Source organism: Lepidochelys kempii, chromosome 3, assembly GCF_965140265.1.
Source record: "Lepidochelys kempii isolate rLepKem1 chromosome 3, rLepKem1.hap2, whole genome shotgun sequence".
NCBI classification, from domain to species: domain Eukaryota; kingdom Metazoa; phylum Chordata; order Testudines; family Cheloniidae; genus Lepidochelys; species Lepidochelys kempii.
This window is the reverse complement of record NC_133258.1, coordinates 85182851-85202378: the sequence shown is the minus strand read 5'-3', so window position 1 is coordinate 85202378 and position 19528 is coordinate 85182851.

The window sequence follows — 19528 nt, the reverse complement described above, 5'->3', positions numbered from 1 at the left end:
CCCTGTATAGAGAGTTTCATCTAATAAGGCCATCTTTAGGAACAAGATTCAGTATTTAAGATAGTTCTTTTATTCCTTTTGAAGCCCACGTGCTGACGGAGCATATCACTTTCACCCTTTCCTATCATTAAAAATATTTTTCTTTTAGCTGGTGTGGGTGTCTTTATTTGAAACTATTGCTCAATACTATTATCAATTAAGCTTTATAACAGCTTTTTTGTTCAGAAATGAAAAGCAACAAAATAATGAGAAACCAGAGCAACTATTCATGGTAAATAGGCCCAATGGCCTGTGATGGGATGTTAGATGGGATGGGATCTAAGTTACTACAGAGAATTCTTTCCTGGGTATCTGGCTGGTGAATCTTGTCCACATGCTTAGGGTTCAGATGATCGCCATATTTGGGGTTGGGAAGGAATTTTCCTCCAGGGCAGATTAGAAGAGGCCCTGGGGGTTTTTCACTTTCCTCTGTAGCATGGGGCACGGGTCACTTGCTGGAGGATTCTCTGCACCTTGAAATCTTTAAACCATGATTTGAGGACTTCAATAGCTCAGACATAGGTGAGAGGTTTATTGCAGGAGTGGGTGGGTGAGATTCTGTGGCCTGCATTGTGCAGGAGGTCATACTAGATGATCATAATGTTCCCTTCTGACCTTAATATCTATGAGTCTATAACCATTATTCCATTAAAATAATACATTTCTATTAAATGAAAAAAATAATATTATTCATAACTGGAAAAAGCACAAATATTTCTTCAGAATAATTCTAAGCTATAATGTTAGCTTTCAAAACATAATATATCACACCCAGATTCTAAATGCAATTAGTACCATCTGATTATACTCAGTCTAAAGTAAATACAGCTTAATATTTTATTCAAGTTCATTAAACAAGAACGTTCAATTCAGCTTACAAAGCCTTATTCATAAGCTTTGTACATGTCCCTTTTGTAAACCTACAGCAGCAGAAAACACAGTCCATTAAAAAAGCTTAATAAGAGAAAAGATCATTTCAACTACAATACAAGCCACAAGAAGAGGATTATTCAAAAGAGGATTGCCAAATGGAAACTGGAATAATTTCAAAAGTTATACCCCTATACAGTAGACTGAGCTCTACTATGTCTAACATAAAATTCAAGGATTTATATCATGCCTATCCTGAATTAACACATTCCAAAGACAGAAATGTACAAATATTGCTAGAGTTCTCTAAGGAAGTAATTTTTAAAACAGTAAGACATATGTAATAGATGGGTCTGTACTTCTTGAAGCCACATAATGGGCACAGGTGGGGAGAAAGGAAGCTTACCTTTGAGGTCTGTGAAGCCTCTGACAATGGGTTTCCATGTACTTCTACGTCCCAAACATTAAAAGTGATTCTCAGCTTTCATATTTGAGTTTCCAAGACTTTATTTTTAAAAATTTGCCTTGAAAATATAAATTGAACACTTGGGTCTAAACATGAGTCTTCTTAAAGATCTCTTTAGTTAATTACTGTCTCCCTAATTGCCAATCAAGGCTGCATTTAGGGGTCTATGGAAATTATGTTCATAGGTCCTAAGATTTCTGGGAGGATTAAAGATCACAGAACTACAATAGACAGCTCTGCTGCTACAAACTGCTCCTAGCTAGGTTCTGGCAGTTTAGCCAGTTCCTCTGTTATGTAGCTAGTGTAGCTCAAGATGCAAATAAATCAGCATAGTCTAGTGGACTAAGCACACATTTGAGGACATGCAGCTACTGCATTCTAGTTTTGACTCTGACATAAATTCCTTCTACGGCCTTGGTCAAATCACTTAACCTTTGCCTTCACTATCCCATCTGTGAAATGCGGATTATAATAATCTGCCTCACCAAAAATTGTGCTGATTAGCTCTTTGAGGTTAAGGGCCATATCTCACTAAATTTCACCAGAATGGATTTAAGAATTGATAGTAACCCCCAGACCAATATTCCACCCCACTCTTATGTAAAAATAAATATCTTCCCTGCAAAGGTTAGGGGGGAGTGTCCTTTTACTTTCCTCCTCATGGACAGAGAAGGTTTGAAAGGTTTATTTAAAAAGGTCTTTATTCTGTGCTTACTTTTGCTGTAGAAATATGAAGAACATCACAGCTGGGACATTCACTGGTTTTGCAGAGCGCTCCTTGGAATCTCAGCTTGGAGATAGATTTTCAATGGCAGTTAGGCACCTCCCTGTCACGAACAGTCAAAGGTGCCTAATTTCCATGCGTGTTTTTGAAAATCTCCCCTATGAGTTTTCTCATCCTTAACTGGTTTCAGAGTAGCAGCCGTGTTAGTCTGTATTCGCAAAAAGAAAAGGAGTACTTGTGGCACCTTAGAGACTAACCAATTTATTTGAGCATAAGCTTTCGTGAGCTACAGCTCACTTCATTGGCTGCATGCAGTGGAAAATACAGTGGGGAGATTTATTTACACAGAGAACATGGAACAATGGGTGTTACCATACACACTGTAACGAGAGTAATCAGGTAAGGTGAGCGATTACCAGCAGGAGAGCGGGGAGTGGGGGAGCAGGGGGAACCTTTTGTAGTGATAATCAAGGTGGGCCATTTCCAGCAGTTGACAAGAACATCTGAGGAACAGTAGGGGGAATAAACATGGGGAAATAGTTTATTTTGTGTAATGACCCATCCACTCCCAGCCTTTATTCAAGCCTAATTTAATGGTGTCCAGTTTGCAAATTAATTCCAATTCAGCAGTCTCTCCTTGGAGTTTGTTTTTTAAGTTTTTTTGTTGAAGAGTTGCAACTTTTAGGTCAGTAATCGAGTGACCAGAGAGATTGAAGTGTTCTCCAACTGGTTTTTGAATGTTATAATTCTTGACATCTGATTTGTGTCCATTTATTCTTTTACGTAGACACTGTACAGTTTGACCAATGTACATGGCCGAGGGGCATTGCCGGCACATAATGGCATATATCACATTGGTAGATGTGCAGGTGAACGAGCCTTTGATAGTGTGGCTGATGTGATTAGGCCTATGATGGTGTCCCCTGAATAGATATGTGGGCACAGTTGGCAACGGGCTTTGTTGCAAGGATAGGTTCCTGGGTTAGTGGTTCTGTTGTGTGGTGTAGTGGTACCTGCTTTGAATATTTAACAGAAACAGCCCCCCTCCCTCTCCACCTCCAACAGTTTATCCCCACTATAGAAGTGTCTCTCTCACACTTGGTGTTTCTCAGGCATTTGAATTAAGCAGATTTGATAAAACACACTCCCTGACCCCACCCCTAAAGAAAATGAAGTTTTAAACAGCATGAACAAAACTCATTCCCTTCTCACTTAATCAGGTTTATCTACTGTTCTATGGCTACTAGCTCTCCAGTTATCTGCTGTATTGTCAGGGAAAGCAAGATAGATGGAACCTGAATTTTCAATGTAAGAAACAAGTAGGAATAAACCTTGCAGGTCTTCTTTAAAACATAAAGAAACCAACCTCCCCAACTCACACACAACCCCATTTTGTCCTCCTCTGCCTGGCACCTTAAAGGGTTAAAAGCCCTCCTAGCATTTCACTCAAGTAGCCCTAATCACTGGAGAATTATTACTGTATGCAAAGTGAGCTAATAGGAGCTAAGCTCAAGCTGATAGGTATTTAAAACTTATTACTGTTTATTGGCATACTTATCAGAATGTATGTGCTTTTATCAGAATGTTTCAGGGGTTCTTTATATGAATCCAGTTTTTAAAAAAACTAATGTTGGGAAGACGGGCTGTGAGGGACACTGCATGGCAGAATAAGAGAGATTCTTACTATGCTGGTGTTCTTGTATAGGAAAATCGAGGAGCAGATCTACTGATATACTAGCATAACAGTTCCAGTCCATGCCCTACAAAGTACTGAGCGCTCTCAACTCCCCTAGACTCCCATGAGAATTGAAATTACTCAGCAGCATGTTGCAGGATCAAGCCTCAAGATGCTGGGGCTGTTTCCCTTATACCATCTTGTAATTCCTTGTTGCACTGGGAATTCTCTGTTGTGTCTGAGAACATGATATAGACAGCACAACATACTTAACTAGCCCTTATTTTCCTAACTCATTGTAGCATTCTCTTCCAATTGTTCCCCAGAGAAGAAAGGGATTTATTCCCTTACTTAAGAAAGAAATTGACTAACATAGCTCATTTAAAACAGAAAGCCATACTCATTCCATCCCTTTTTCTCCTTATGAAAGCAGAAACTCTTGCCTGATGGGACAAAAATAGGAACAGTCCCTACCACTTCAGTGTGAGCTAAAGGAAGAGAATAAAAATCTGTCATCAATTTCCTCCTGATAACTGCTGTCACTAGGCCTCAGCTTGCCCATCTGTGGCTAATATAAGGCATCACAAGTGCAGCAACAAAGCACAAGATGTTATTCTGCTGTAAAACAAACAAGACGGGCTGCAGTAGTAGGCAGTAGATTCAAGGAGATAGGATGGTTGAAATAACACCCTAGTAAAAAAGTACAGTACCTGAAGTAATGTTATAATTCAATGTTTAACCAGTCAGAATTATAGCCTCACTGTATTAAGTGCTGTGCATACGTAGAATTCATGGTTCCTGCCCCAAAGAGTTTATAATCTAAGTCATGGAGCATATGAAGGGTGAGGAGAGGGAGATAATACGTATGTGCACTTTGTATACACTATATAGACATTTAATATTGTTTGTTTAGTAATTACATAACTAAATACAGACTGTTCACCAGCCTAGCTGCTGCACACTGTCTGTTTCTTTGTAGGTATCATGGCAAAAATAGGAACTGAATAAAGATCTGAAAGGACAAGGTTGTAGTATTACCAATCCCTTGAAGGAAGGCATTCAGTAAACAAGGGAACATGTGAAAGAAAGCATAAAGACATTTGTGAAGAAGTACTCGATCCAGGCTGACATCGTGGGCAAAGAGGAAGAGGGGGAGCCATGAAATAAGTAAGGTGGGGCAGAAATGTTAAGAGCATTGAAGGTCAGAGGTGATGTATTGAGAGTGGTAGGCTAAATGTGATATTTTGCAGCTGCATTTGGTAGAGATTGGAGATGGATGATGTGGAAGCTAGGGAAATCACAGAAGAAAAGATTGCAGTGATCAAGACAGGAGGTGGTGAGGATCTGTACACAAATTTTAACATTACGGACCAAAAAAAAAAAAAAGGCTGTATCTTAGAAATGTTATGCAGGAAGAAGCAACAAGGTTTGGACATATCCTAGATGCGTGGTGTGACAGAGAGAGGGAGTTGTCAAATGCAACTCCCAGGTTATGGGACTGATTGATCAGGAGGATGGTGGTAGCATAAGTAGCGACAGAGAGTGTGGGGACTGAAGGATGTACTTTGAATTTTAGGGAAATTACAATCAACCATAATTTGTTTTTTTTTTTTGTTAAGTTCTGGTCAGGATTTTTACCTCCACTTTCTGAGCTGTTACTTTGCAAATCTATCTCTTGGCTGGTGGAAAAGTAATGAAATCAATGATCGAAGGCTGATAGAATATCACTGGAAGTTAAAGAAAACTGGAGTGAGCAAAGAATGGTTGATGTACTAATTTCTGAATGAGCCTGGACCCGTTCTACAATGCTCACTGCTTGCTCTAATTAGACAGTTCTCATTTATTAAGTCCATAGATTCCTTAATAATCTTCTCCAAAATATACACCCAAGTCAAAAAATTTCACCCCCCACCTTCAGTCTTGCTTAGGCTGTTGCAGGAGCACAGCTAAGCTATTTTCAGTGGTGGAGTAGCTGATGCCAGGACAAAGTATCTCTAGGGAAAGACCTGACTTTGATATAAACCCCTCCTCTTTAGAAATATCTTTGGGATACAGGGATAAATCAGCATTGGCTGAGATATTTAGCAGTATCTGAAGAAGGAGATCTGACTCATTGGACACAGGGAAATTGTCCACTCACGCATTATATATTATTTCTCAGGTATACAAACACATACTAATACATATTTTGTACTATATATCTAATTCTTTCCATTAATCTCTATTTAATCATGTTTGAAATGCTAATTTATTAGAGCTTTTATTTGTTATACCAATAAAATAAAAACCAGCAGGATCTTATTAAAGGGGAAAAGGCAAAATACCACATTTATTGTGAATACAGAAAGAATCATAGTAAGCAGTTAGTTATAGCTATAACATTCCATTCAATCTCATATTTATTCACACATTCATTCATACAAACACACACACACAGGTTCTGCAAGGTTGTTATCATAGTTACCAGCCTTAGAGTTGCTCATGCCAAGGCACTGGCCAGGTCAGATGCTCATCTGATGCTCCTGGAAGTTGGTTTGCAGAATCAGACCCCAAAGTTCTCACTTTCTAGAGTCCATTTTTATAGGAATTTCTTCCTATGCCAGTCTATGGGAATTGCTTCATCATGCTGTTGCTGAATCAATCAGCGGATAGCACATTCCTGATGGCTCCGTGCTGCTAGATGTTATCTTGTTCTTTGGTTCTCCCATTCTTGAGGCTGTTGGGTGGATTCCAGACTGCCCTCCGGGGGGTCCTCTGGTTATTTCCACTTGACGCCTTCTTCAGCCGATGGACACTGGATTCTCCCTGATCATTAAGTTATTATCCACACCAAGCATCCATCCACACACATCCTCTATCTCTATTTTAATCACAATTGTTAACAAAGCAAGATGAATACAACAAAAGGGCAGGGAGTCTCTTTGGTGCTGTTTCTGTTGTTACAGAGTATTGTTTTGAGTCTCTCTCTGTGTGAGTAGTTGTTATTGCAAAGAATTGCTTTGAGAACAGACTCTGTCTTAGAATGTACTAACGCAATTAGCAGCTTGCAAGTTTAACACATAGAGGGAGAGAAACAGTACCAAAAACCAAGAGACCTCTTAATTAGTAATACCCTGGAATTTAAACTATGGGGAATCAAACTCATTTGTGATTTTAATACAGAACTTCTTTAATATGATCCAACATATTTACTTTTCCTACACTCTACTTTTTCCTTTCTGTTCTATAGATTGCAGCACTTGTAGTATTTGAATGAATGCACCAAGACCACATTGTCTTTAAAGCTATTTGATGCAGCCAAAGCCCTCACACAGAAGTGCCTGTCTCCCCTGGGGCTATCTACAGGCTACAGCCATCACTACACCCAAGGTGCTATTTGTCATCTAGTCCAGTACTACTCAAAGTGGTGGTCCGTGGACTGGTGCCCAGTGGTGAGCTGGAGCCGGTTTGCACAAAGCGGTTGTTAAATTTTGAAGCAGTTTTAGAACCGGTTGTTAACCTGCTTCCCTGCAGGGGGCGCTGAGGCTTTGATGGGCTCCAGCCCGGAAGTGATGTAATTCCTCCTCCGGCCACCGGGGGCGCTGCGCTGCGGGAGCCATGTGGGCTGCCACCTGGCCCTGGGCATGAGCCCTGTTGCTGCTGCTGCTCCCCCGACCCCTGGCCCTGGGGCTCCCGATGCTGCCTGGTGGGTCCCTGGCTGCTCTGCTGGGCCTGGGCTGCGTCCTGCTGCTCTCCCTGTGAGTACCCACCACCCTGCCCGCAGCCAGCCCCTGCCTCCAGCCACCCCCGCACCCCCTGCCCGCAGGCAGCCCCTGCCACACCCCCTGCCTGCCTGCAGCCACCCCCGCACCCTCTGCCCGCAGCCAGCCCCTGCCGCACCCCCTGCCCTGCCTCCAGCCACCCCCGTCTCCAGCCAGACCTGTACCCCCCTGCCCTGCCTGCAGCCAGCCCCTACCACAGCCAGCCTCATACCCCCTTGCCTCCAGCCAACCCCGCACCCTCCTGTCTCCAGCCAGCTCCGCACCCCCGCCCTGCCCGCAGCCAGCCCTGCCCCCCCTGCCTCCAGCTAGCCCTGCCCCATGCCCCTGTCTGCAACTGGCTCCACGTCCACTGGTGCTCTGCAGTTCCCAGTAACCCTGCACACCTGCTTCAATGAGGGGGGCAGGAAGCAGCTGAGACCCACATATGTGCACACCCTAGTATGTGCACATATGTGACCAGACAGCAAGTATGAAAAATCAGGACAGGGGGTGGGGGGTAATAGGAGCCTATATAAGAAAAAGACCCCAAAATCGGGACTGTCCCTATAAAATTGGGACATCTGGTCACCCTAGCACACCCCCAGGGAGTGGCGGGGACCCACACATGTGAAACGGAGCTCATTTCTAGTTCAGGCCCATCTTTTTAAAAAAGAACTTTAGGCAGGGTTAACATACATCCGTATTTCCCCGGACAGGTCAGGCTTTTTGGTTCTTAAGTTGCCGTCCGGGAGGAATTTTTAAAATATGGACGTATGGTAACCCTGTTGGTACAAAAAATACATACTGGGGCACATCCCTTAAATCAGAACTTTTTACAGGGAACCGGTTGTTAAGATTTTGGCAGCTCATCACTGCCGGTGCTGGTCTGCGCGCACAATGGGAAAAAAATTGTCGGTCCCCCACATCAGATAGCTTGAGCAGCACTGATAGTCAGTTTCTTTTCCCCCAAAATGCCTGCTCTTCTTTTCAGCAGCACTATCACCTCACTGGTTGTTCTTCATCTTCTTGTTGTACATTTGATTTTTTTTCCTTTTTAAATGAAGTACTTTGCACTTTTTAATTTAATTTTACCTTCTTGATTTCAGACCTATTCTCCAATTTATCAAGGTAATTTTGAATTCTAAACCTGTCCTCCAAAGTACTTGCAACCCCTCCTATCTTGGTGTTAGCTACAAATTTTGTAAGCATAATCTCCACCCCATTATCCAAGTCATTACTGAAAGTATTGAATAGTACTGGACCCCAGGGAGGCCACTGAAGGAACCCCTTAAATATACTGTCCCAGTTAGACAGTGAACCACTGATAACTACTCTTTGAATTCCCTCTTTCAACCAGTTGTGCTCCCACCTTGTTGTAATTTCATGTAGACCATATTTCCCTTAATTAATAAAGAATTACGGGAAGGTAATATAATTAATACCAATTGACTTGGCTTTATGGAAGATAGGTCTTATCAAACTCTTTTTCTGATGAGATTACAAGTTTGGTTGATAAAGGGAATAGTGTTGATGTTATAGACTTAGATTTCTATAAAGCAGGGCCTGCAAACTTTTTGGCCTGAAAGCCACATCGGGTGAAATTGTATGGAGGGTTGGTTAGGGGGAGTCCCCGCGCCCTATCCGACCCCCTCTCCTTCTCGCCTCCTGATGGCCCCCCCGGGACTTCTGCCCTATCCAACCCCCCCGTTCCTTGTCCCCTGATGGCCCTCCTGGGACCCCTGCCCCATCCACCCTTCCCTGTCCCCTGACTGCCAGGGAGGAGGGGCCCGCGGGCTGTAGTTTGCCCACTTCTGCTATATAGCATTTGACATGGTACCACACATTATTATAATTAAGAACCTGGAATAGTACAAAAAAAAAATCACCAGGGGACAAATTGTGTAGATTAAAAACTGGCTGACAGGTCCTCAGTGTAACTGTAAATGGGGAACCATCATCAACTGGGTGTGCTTCTAGTGCAGAGGTCTCAAACTCAAATGACCACGAGGGCCACATGAGGACTAGTACATTGGCCCAAGGGCCACACCACCAACCCCCCCCAGCTGCCCCGGCCCCGCCCCCACTCCACCCCTTCCATGAGGCCACCCCCCTGCACCACCTCTTCCCACTCCCCCATTCCAACCCCTTCCCTGAAATCCCCACCCCAACTCCACCCCCGCCCTGCCCCCAGGGGGTGCAGGAGGGGTGCAGGGTGCGGCAGGGGGCTCAGGGCAGGGGGTCAGGGTGCAGGAGGGGTGTGGGGTGCGGCAGGGGATTGGGGTGCAGGAGCGGTGCATCAGGGGGCTCAGGGCAGGGGGTCCGGAAGGGTGTGGGGTGCAGCAGGGGACTCAAGGCAGGGGGTTGGGGTTCAGGACAGGTGTTGGGTGCGGCAGGGTGTTTGGCTGCAGGAGGGGTTCAGGGGGTGGGCTCTGGCCCAGCACGCACTGGGGGCAGGGCAGGCTCCCCGCCCGCCTGCCTGCCCGCCCTGCCCCGCCCCCGCACCACTCCAGGAAGCGGCCGGAACCGGGGGGGGGGGCGGCGGCACAGGGGGTCTGTGTGTTGCCCTGGCTGCGCCTCCAGGCACCGCCCCCCACAGCCCCCATTGGCTGGGAATGGGGAACCGCGCCCAATGGGAGCTTCATGGGAGGTACCTGGAGGTGCGGCTAGGGCAACACACAGACCCCTGTGCCCCCCTCATCCCCCAGGTCCCAGCTGCTTCCCGAAGTGGCGAGGGGCAGGGCAGGCAGGCAGGGAGCCTGCACTGTCCCCGGTGCACGCCGGGCTGGGCCGGAGCGCTCTAGGTAAACGCTGGGGAGCCGCAGAGAGCTGGGAGCTGGCGGGCCACAGAAAATAACCCCGCAGGCCGCATGCAGCCTGTGGGCCGTGTGTTTGAGACCCCTGTTCTAGTAGGATCCTGCAGAGAATGGTTCTTGGCCCTATGCTATTTAACATTTTTATCAATAACCTGGAAGAAAACAAAATTACTGAAAGTTTGCAGATGAAAAAGATTGCAGGATTGGTAAATAACGAAGAGGACACATCACTGATATAAAGCAATCTGGATCGTTTGGTAAGCCGGCTACAAGCAAACAATGTTTTAATAGGACCAAATATAAGTGGCTCTCAAACTTCTGTACTGGTGACCCCTTTCACATAGCAAGCCTCTGAGTGCGACACCCCCCCTTATAAATTAAAAACACTTTTTAATGTATTTAACACCATTATAAATGCTGGAGGCAAAGCAGGGTTTGGGGTGGAGGCTGACAGCTTGCAACCCCCGTGTAATAACCTTACGACCCCCAGTTTGAGAACCTCTGTCCTACACTGAGGACAAAACGTAGTCCTACTTACAGGATAGGGGATTATTCTGGGAAACTATGACTGAAAAAGACTTGGGAGTTGTCACAGATTTGGAGGAGCTCTGCCTGTTTGTCATTCAGATTGCTGTGAGGGGATGTCAATAAGCTAATGTGCCAATATTTAAAAATGGGGAACAGGACAACCCAAGTAATTATAGGTCTGTCATAGACCGCAGGCAAAACAATGGGACAGCTAATGTGGGACTTAGACTCATAGAAATGTAGGACTGGAAGAGGCCTTGAAGTCATCTCGTCAATCCCCTCACACTCAGACAGAACGAAGGATACCTAGAACAGTGTTTGATTTTTGTTTGCTGGGGCTGGACAGTTCAGACCTATATGCATGCACTTCGGATGCAGCTGATGCCTGTTTGTAGAGGGGTGCCCACCCCCAACTCCAATCAGCTAGGTCCTGAAACTACTGCTGTCTTCCTCTACAGCCTCCCCAGCATCCCACCAAAGGCGACAGCCTTTCCTCTTTAGAGGAATGTGGTAGTGAAAGCAAACAAAATTCTATGCCAAGTGGTCTAAGACAAGAGTTCTGAGCCTTTTTCTTTCTGAGGCCCCACCAACATGCTATAAAAATTCCATGGCTCAGTTGTGCCACAACTGTTTTTCTGCATATCCAGTAGATTAAAAGCCAGGGCTGGCGTTAGGAGGTAGCAAGCAGGGCAATTGTCTGGGGACCCATGCCACAGGGGTCCCTGTGAAGCTAAGTTCCTTAGGGTTTGGCTTCAGCCCTGGGTGGTGAGGCATGGGCTTCAGCTTCAGCCCTGGGTGGCAGGTCTCAGACTTTGGCTTTCTGCCCTGGGCCCCAGTGAATCTTAACTGAGGCCCTGCTCTCTGGTTTAGTTTGGTGGCTCCCCATGGGACCCTAGACCCCTGGTTGAGAACCACTGGTCCAAGTTGCAGTGGGGGAGGTTTAGATTGGATATTAGGAAAAACTTTTTCACTAAGAGGGTGGTGAAACACTGGAATGCGTTACCTAGGGAGGTGGTAGAATCTCCTTCCTTAGAGGTTTTTAAGGTCAGGCTTGACAAAGCCCTGGCTGGGATGATTTAACTGGGAATTGGTCCTGCTTCGAGCAGGGGGTTGGACTAGATGACCTTCTGGGGTCCCTTCCAACCCTGATATTCTATGATTCTATGATTCTAAGACACCATTACTCTTTGTCCAATAGCACAAGCAAGATCCTTTAGAAAACATTCATCTTGTACGCAATGCCCCTTACTAGCTCTACATTAGCTTAGAAGTCTATCTGCATTCAGGTAGGCAGGGCTCACCCCAGGTTCATCAGGCTCCTGCAGCTGCTCTCCCATCTTGAACTGGTGAAAATGGCCTAAGACCCTGATTAGGTCAGCTCCTGCCTTTTTATAACTTTCCTGTCCCTCTCTCCCTGATCAGTTTCCTCAGGTGGCCACAGACACTCCCCTCCAAGTGACTGCATTGTCAAGCAACCTTTTGTCCAACCAGTTCCCCTAGGTAGAAGTCAGCCTTTTGTCTCAAGATGTTTCTTTTTGAAGAGTTCCATCAAGATTTAATAACCCTCTGTAACTCTTAATAACCCTTCCACTGGGCCATCCCTTGGAACTTCAGTCCAACATGGAGGTAAAAGGCCCCAGAGAAGACAAAGGGCTGCACATTCAAAATTGAATGTGCAGCTTGATACAAACACAGAGATCATAATTTCACACTGAATTCATAAATTGTACAGATAGATCCCACAAATCATCCCAGGGGTCATGGTGGATAATCAACTGGAACACGAGCTGCCAGGGTGACATGGTGGCCAAAAGGCCTAATTCAATCCATAAAACAGGAATATTCAGTAGGAGTAGGAAGGTTATATTACCTGTCTATTTGGTACAGACTCATAGAATCATAGAATATCAGGGTTGGAAGGGACCCCTGAAGGTCATCTAGTCCAACCCCTGCTCGAAGCAGGACCAATTCCCAGTTAAATCATCCCAGCCAGGGCTTTGTCAAGCCTGACCTTAAAAACCTCTAAGGAAGGAGATTCTACCACCTCCCTAGGTAACGCATTCCAGTGTTTCACCGCCCTCTTAGTGAAAAAGTTTTTCCTAATATCCAATCTAAACCTCCCCCACTGCAACTTGAGACCATTACTCCTCATTCTGTCATCTGCTACCATTGAGAACAGTCTAGAGCCATCCTCTTTGGAACCCCCTTTCAGATAGTTGAAAGCAGCTATCAAATCCCCCCTCATTCTTCTCTTCTGCAGGCTAAACAATCCCAGCTCCCTCAGCCTCTCCTCATAAGTCATGTGTTCTAGACCCCTAATCATTTTTGTTGCCCTTCGCTGGACTCTCTCCAATTTATCCACATCCTTCTTGTAGTGTGGGGCCCAAAACTGGACATAGTACTCCAGATGAGGCCTCACCAATGTCGAATAGAGGGGAACGATCACGTCCCTCGATCTGCTCGCTATGCCCCTACTTATACATCCCAAAATGCCATTGGCCTTCTTGGCAACAAGGGCACACTGCTGACTCATATCCAGCTTCTCGTCCACTGTCACCCCTAGGTCCTTTTCCGCAGAACTGCTGCCTAGCCATTCGGTCCCAGTCTGTAGCGGTGCATTGGATTCTTCCATCCTAAGTGCAGGACCCTGCACTTATCCTTATTGAACCTCATCAGATTTCTTTTGGCCCAATCCTCCAATTTGTCTAGGTCCTTCTGTATTCTATCCCTCCCCTCCAGCGTATCTACCACTCCTCCCAGTTTAGTATCATCCGCAAATTTGCTGAGAGTGCAATCCACACTATCCTCCAGATCATTTATGAAGATATTGAACAAAACCGGCCCCAGGACCGACCCTTGGGGCACTCCACTTGATACCGGCTGCCAACTAGACATGGAGCCATTGATCACTACCCGTTGAGCCCGACAATCTAGCCAGCTTTCTACCCACCTTATAGTGCATTCATCCAGCCCATACTTCCTTAACTTGCTGACAAGAATACTGTGGGAGACCGTGTCAAAAGCTTTGCTAAAGTCAAGAAACAATACATCCACTGCTTTCCCTTCATCCACAGAACCAGTAATCTCATCATAAAAGGCGATTAGATTAGTCAGGCATGACCTTCCCTTGGTGAATCCATGCTGGCTGTTCCTGATCACTTTCCTCTCATGCAAGTGCATCAGGATTGATTCTTTGAGGACCTGCTCCATGATTTTTCCAGGGACTGAGGTGAGGCTGACTGGCCTGTAATTCCCAGGATCCTCCTTCTTCCCTTTTTTAAAGATTGGCACTACATTAGCCTTTTCCCAGTCATCCGGGACTTCCCCGGTTCGCCACGAGTTTTCAAAGATAATGGCCAATGGCTCTGCAATCACAGCCAATTCCTTCAGCACTCTCGGATGCAACTCGTCCGGCCCCATGGACTTGTGCACGTCCAGCTTTTCTAAATAGTCCCTAACCACCTCTATCTCCACAGAGGGCTGGCCATCTCTTCCCCATCTCTAATGCTACTGGAATATTGTGTCCAGTTCTGGTGTCCACAACTCAAAAAAAGATGTTAATAAATTGAATAAGGTTCAGAGAAGAGCCATGAGAATGATTAAAGAATTGGAAAACTTGCCCTATAGCAACAGATTCCAATAACTTGATTGGTTTAGCTTAGCCAAAAGGTTACGGAGTGATTTGATCAATCTTTAAATGCCTACATATGACAAACAAAACTTTGTGATAATGGGCTCTTCAATCCAGCGGACAAAGGTATGTATAGCAAGAGCCAAATGAATGGGACTAGAAGCTAGACAAAGTCAGGCTAGAAATAAGGTGTAATTTTTTAACCATGGGAATAATTATGAAGGGCATAGTGGGTTCTCCATCACTGGGAACTTCTAAATCAAGACAGAATATTCTTCTATAAATTGTTTTAGTTTAAATAGGAATTAATTCAGGGAAGTCCTATGGCCTGATATATAGTGAATCAGACTAGGTGATCACAGTGGTCCCTTCCAGCCTTATAATCTATGAATGGCTTTCTAAACAAAGAGATAAATTGGGAGGAGGAAAAAATAGCTAATTTACAGATTTCCTACATGTCCCAAAATGTAGTAAGACAAACCACTTCCAACAAAACAATGAAAAAAAACTTACTGTATTTTAATATCGTCTTCCCGTTTAGATCCCAAAGTCTTCCATCTCATTCAGTTCCGAATAGATTTCACTAGCATGACCCCTGTGCAAGACAACTTTTTAAACTTTGCTTTCTTAGGGTACATCTACAGTACAAAATTATATCTAATTTATAAAAGTCAATTTTTCGGAAGAGATTTTATACAGTCAATCGTGTGTGTCCCCACTAAGCGCGTGAAGTCAGTGGAGTGCATCCACAGTACCGAGGCTAGCATCGACTCTCGGAGCGGTGCACTGTGGGAAGCTATCCCACAGTTCCCGCAGTCTCTTGCTGCCCATTGGAATTCTGGGTTAAGCTCCCAATGGCTGATGGGGCAAAAACATTGTCACGGGTGGTTTTGGGTACGTGTCATCAGTCACCCCTCCCTCCGTGCAACCTACGGCAGGCAATCGTTTCAGGCCTTTTTTCTGCCATCATCAACCATACACCACGACTTCCGCTGCCACTCTGCTTTCCTGCAGCAGATGGTGCAGTAGGTCTGCAAAACTCTGCTGTCCTGCAACTCGTGCAGTATGCCATCATAAACCGTACAACGCCGCTTCCGCTGCAACTCTGCTCTCCTTCATTTTGCACCTTTTTTCCTGGATTACCCGTGCAGGCGCCATAGCACAGAAAGCATGGAGCCTGTTCAGCTCACCACTGCAGTTGTGACCATTGTAAATACCTCACGCATTATCCAGCTTATGTGTAGAACCTGCAAAACTGGGTGAGGAAGCAATGACAGCATTAAGATAGTGATGAAGACATGGACACAGACGTTCCTAGAAGCACGGCTTGGGACATCATGGTGGCATTGGGCCATGTTCATGCAGTGGAACGCCAATTCTGGGCCTGGGAAACAAGCAGATTGGTGTTGCAGGTATGGGATGATTCTCAGTGGCTGTGAAACTTTTGCATGTGTAAGGCCACTTTCATGGAACTTTGTGACTCGCTGTCCCCTGCCCTGAAGCGCAAAGATATCAAAACGAGAGCAGCCCTCACAGTTGAGGAGTGGTGATAGCCCTCTGGAAGCTTGCCATGCCCAACAGCTACCGGTCAGTTGTGAATCAATTTGGGGTGGACAAATCTACTGTGGGGGCTGCTGTGATCCAAGTAGCCAACGCAATCATTGACCAGCTGCTATCAAGGGTAGTGACTCTGGGAAATGTGCAGGCCATTGTGGATGGCTTTCCTGCAATGGGGTTCCCTAACTGTGGTGGGGTGATAGACGGAATGTATATCCCTATCTTGGCACCGGACCATAGGGCAGCCAGCACGTAAACCGCAAGGGGTACTTCTCAATGGTGCTGCAAGCACTAGTGGATCACAAGGGACATTTCACCGACATCAACATGGGATGGCCAGGAAAGGTACACGACGCTCGTGTCTTCAGGAACTCTGGTCTGTTTGAACAGCTGCAGCAAGGGACTTACTTCCCAGACCAGAAAATTACTGTTGGGGATGTTGAAATGCCGATAGTTATCCGTGGGGACCCAGCCTACCCCTTAATGCCATGGCTCATGAAGCCATACACAGGCAGCCTGGACAGTAGTAAGGAGCAGTTCAACTATAGGCTGAGCAAGTGCAGAATGGTGGTAGTGTGCACATTTGCTGTTTAAAAGCACGCTGGCGCAGTTTACTGACTAGGTTAGATCTCAGCTAAACCAGTATTCCAATTGTAATTGCTGCTTGCTGTGTGCTCCATAATATCTGTGGAAGTAAGGCGGAGACATTTATGGTGCGGTGGGAGATCGAGGCAAATCGCCTGGTGGCCAATTTCACGCAGCCAGACACCAGTGCGATTAGAAGAGCACAGCAGGGCGTGCTGCGGATCAGAGCAGCTTTGAAAAACAGTTTCATGACTGGCCAGGTTACGGTGTGACAATTGTGTTTGTTTCTTCTTGATGTTACCCACCCCCTTTCTTGACTGTAATTGCCTGTAAGACAACCGCCCTCCCCCACTTCAATCACAGCTTGCAGAGGAAATAAAATCACCATTATTTCAAAACCATGCCCTAGGCGCACACAGGGTTCTGCTTCTTCCATGTTCATTACAATGCTTTCAAACTGCGGCACCCTCCTTTCCCATACCAAGCAATGCCTGGTGGGTTGGCCATTTAAAAGGAGGGCCTGTGGTCTCTCTGGGATGATCGCCACACTCACACGCACACACCACCCCGCGCCCTTCAGGCCAAATGCCAACAGGCCAGCATGGATGGGTTTCCCCCCATCCCCACTGCAGGGTTCTGACCCTTTAAGCCAAATGCAAACAGACTTTTCCTGTAGCTGTACTGGTCGCGAATGCATCCCAAGTCTTCAGGACAAATGAATCAGTAAACACACTTTCTTTTAAACCCTGTATCGTATTTACAAAGGTACACACACCAGAAGTGCCTTCTCCAGCATCATGGTCCCCAAGCCCGCCTTGGGAGGGGGTAGAGGGTATTGGCTCCAGGATGATGAACAGTTCCTGGCTGCTGGGGAGAACAGATTCACCGCTTGCTGCCTGTGCACTGTCCTCCTCTTCTTCCTCCTCCAAAAAATCATCATGCCCCAGGAGATTTTCACAAATATGTTTGCGTTCCTTTGTGTTCCTTTTTTTTGGAACGGAGTTCTGCCTGAACAGATTCTTCTCCCCAAACAACAATGAGATCCAGTACCTCCCACTCGGTCCATGCTAGAGCTCGTTTGCGCATCTGGGACTGCATGGTCTCCAGCGCTGGTGGACTCTGCATGGTCACCTGCGCTAATCAGGTCACCATGCTGGCCAAACAGGAAATGAAATTCAAAAATTCCCGGGGCTTTTCCTGACTACCTGGCTAGTGCATCTGAGTTGCAACTGTGAAGAGCAGTCACAATGCAGCATTTTGGGATAGCTCCCAGAGGCCAATATTGTCGAATTGCATCCATAGTACCTAAAATCCCGAACAGCGATGTCGATTTTAGTGCTACTGCCCTTGCCGAGGTGGAGTACAGAAACCAGTTTTTAGAGACCTTAAAGTCAACAAAACTGGGTTGATTGTGGGGCCGGATTTAGTTTTAATTTGATAGAATGTAGCTAATTTCGATATAATCGCATACTGTAGACCAGGCCTTAGAGTATTAAAAGAAACTTGTCCAAATCAGGAAAGAAAAGACAAATCAAGGTTTTGCTTCTGTCATAAATATAAAGGGAAGGGTAAACACCTTTAAAATCTCTCCTGGCCAGAGGAAAAACCCTTTCACCTGTAAAGGGTTAAGAAGCTAGGATAACCTCGCTGACACCTGACCAAAATGACCAATCAGGAGACAAGATACTTGCAAAGCTGAAGGGGGTGAGAAACAAAGGCTCTCTCTCAGTCTGTGTGATGCTTTTGCCGGGAACAGAAAAGGAATGGAGTCTTAGAACTTAGTAAGTAATCTAGCTAGATATGTGTTAGATTCTGTTTTGTTTAAATGGCTGATAAAATAAGCTGTGCTGAATAGAATGTATATTCCTGTTTTTGTGTCTTTTTGTAACTTAAGGTTTTGCCAAGAGGGATTCTCTAGGCTTTGAATCTAATTACCCTGTAAGGTATTTACCATCCTGATTTTACAGAGGTGATTCTTTTTACTTTTTCTTCAATTAAAGTTCTTCTTTTAAGAACCCGATTGCTTTTTCATTGTTCTTAAGATCCAAGGGTTTGGGTCTGTGTTCACCTATGCAAATTGGTGAGGATTTTTATCAAGCCTTCTCCAGGAAAGGGGGTGTAGGGTTTGGGGAGGATTTTTGCGGGGGGAAAGATGTTTCCAAGCGGGCTCTTTCCTGGTTATATATCTGTTAGACGCTTGGTGGTGGCAGCAATAAAGTCCAAGTGCAAAAGGTAAAATAGTTTGTACCTTGGGGAAGTTTGAACCTAAGCTGGTAAAAATAAGCTTAGGGGGTTTTCATGCAGGTCCCCACATCTGTACCCTAGAGTTCAGAGTGGGGAAGGAACCTTGACAGCTTCTTTAGCAGTCTCTCTACGGCACTCAAATATAGTGAAGAGCATGGTATAAATACCTAGATTAAAAAACACAGTAGACTGAATAAGTTAGTCTTGTCCCTTGCACTCCATATGGAAATCAAGCATAAGGTTCTGTGCTTAAGAGACTCAAAGGTCTCATATGTACCCATGGTGAGTATCAGGTGCTCAGATACTACATTCATCACTAAGGTATAAGCAGCTTGACAGATCATTCCTAATTCTAGGGAGTGTAAGTAATGCTCAGTTACAAAGAGGACATAGTTCATTAGCACATACTAATATTGATATAGTTTCTCTTTTTTGAAATGCATAGTTAATAAAATAGTCCAAAGTTTATTAAGTTAGAGATGAGTAGTCAAAAAGTTATGTAAAACAGTCCAAATACCTTTAACATTAGCTGAAAACAAATCAAGGCCAACATTTACACATTAACAGCTCAGTTCCCAGAAAGGGTTTATATGACAAGACTAGTCTAACAAGAGTCCCCAGGATAAAAACCCTAGAAGGCCATTTAGTAAACTATT